Genomic DNA, 2,050 nt, shown 5'->3' with positions numbered 1-2,050 from the left:
GAACGTCTCGAATTGAAATCTTAATTTAACTAATGTAGAAAGAGTTAACATAAACAAATATTTAAATACGATGCAAAAATATTTTTTTTATACCTAGCTGGCTTTATTCATTTCTTGTTACTTATTTTGCTTTTGGGGAAAGAGGTAAGTCCATTAATTAATAAAAAAAAATAAGTAGATATTTATTCCAATTTATAACAAAATAATTTGTAACATACAATTGCAAGAAACCGTATAAACTAACACTTCTGCTGAGTAAACAAAACCTATTAATTATAATGTCTATAATAAATTAATAAAATGTTATTTAAGAACACAACACATACAGCACTATAAGATACATATATAAAAAACATGAAATCTCCATTCTTGAATACTGAACACAGAATATATATTATACTGTCATGCTTTGCGCATCGATTTTGTCAAAGATATCTGACTTTCATCTCTTCTCATAAAGTTCTTTATCTTACTTTCGATTATAACTCTGTAGCACCACGATGCATAAACTTATCCGCGAATATTATATCATTTTAAGTTATTACGTGTTGCTTACGTTTATTTTTCCATATTTTACTCATTTGTCGTTTTTATACACGTTTTGTCTGTTTTTTCATAAACTTGGAAATGTAAAGATGTACATGTTATAGATATCTTTTTGACTTAAAAATAAAAAATTAATCGCTTGCAAATTTCCGATCAAAAATATATGCGTAAATGTAATCAATCGGATTATCCGTTGAAAAAGAAATGAGTGGATATTTCTCTTGACATTCCGATTAATATATTTCCGATAAAGATCGGATTTTTTATCCGACCAAGTTGATCGTAAATATTCGTTTGTTACTTTTTAAAAGGATAATCCGATCTTTTTAAACGGAAAAAGCTTGACAATTTTTCTGTGTTTCTTTTAAAGAAACATTCAAATCGGTTAAGAAATACGACCTGTAGCCTATTTTGAACAGAACATTTTGCGTTTGCACCACTGTGCGGCGTTCAGGATCGACGCGTGCTGTATGGGTACGTTACTAGGTATTTCTTTTTCACCTTGAAACTGAAGGATAACTTTATTTATATTCGACACGATTCTAAATATGACATGTTTGTGATATCCGAACACTGTAGTTAGTATTCAACGATCTTTCAAAGTGGTAAGACGCATCTTTCGGAGTGGCAATCGCAGTTAGGCTGACATATTTGTGATCATTCTTGTTATTGGATTGTGAAAATAATTGCAATAAATTATTCGACTGTAATTATTACAAATTTATTGCATTTAAATCTGCATATAAAGTAAGTAACTCTGCCCTTTATGTTCTTCGGAATAAGTGAAAAGTTCCAATAAACAATTTGTGAAAATAACATACTAGTAAAAGTCAGATTCACTGTGCATAATATTATTAATAATATGCTTTAAAAATCAATTAGAAATTTATTTATTTTCTCTTTTTCCTTATCGAATTTATTTATTTGTTGAAATTGTTGAGGAATACTAATTATATATATCATGAAAATTTTACAGATAATACTTTTAAAATGAGATTCAATGCTACAAAAAGTATAAGATCGTGCCTAAAATTACGCGCAAAAGTTTATAATGCTAATGGTAATAAAATAATGAAAACATTTGTTTTACCAAACAATAACAAAACTGGAATAGCTCAAAATGTAGTTGAACTGCTTAATGAGCATTATAAGAAAGAAATGCTTAAAAATAAGCAACAGGAAATAGATACCAATAGAAACCAACTCAAATTAAATTTGTTATTGTTTTACCAAACAATAACAAAACTGGAATAGCTCAAAATATAGTTGAACTGCTTAATGAGCATTATAAGAAAGAAATACTTAAAAATAAGCAACAGGAAATAGATACCAATAGAAACCAACTCAAATTATATTTGTTATTGTTTTACCAAACAATAACAAAACTGGAATAGCTCAAAATGTAGTTGAACTGCTTAATGAGCATTATAAGAAAGAAATGCTTAAAAATAAGCAACAGGAAATAGATACCAATAGAAACCAACAAATAGGAAGAGCACACGTC

At 28.0% G+C, this 2,050-nt stretch overlaps 1 protein-coding gene across 1 annotated transcript in view; it reads left to right on the top strand.

Annotated features, from left to right (window-relative positions):
- Window positions 1–2,050, top strand: part of LOC105454046 — a 6,408-nt gene that overhangs the window by 1,066 nt on the left and 3,292 nt on the right. The gene's annotated exons all lie outside the window — the stretch shown is intronic.

The sequence above is a fragment of the Wasmannia auropunctata genome, unplaced genomic scaffold, assembly GCF_000956235.1.
Source record: "Wasmannia auropunctata unplaced genomic scaffold, wasmannia.A_1.0 LD335989.1, whole genome shotgun sequence".
Lineage (NCBI taxonomy): Eukaryota > Metazoa > Arthropoda > Insecta > Hymenoptera > Formicidae > Wasmannia > Wasmannia auropunctata.
Note: the sequence above shows the minus strand (reverse complement) of the source record. Positions and strands in the feature narration are given on the sequence as shown.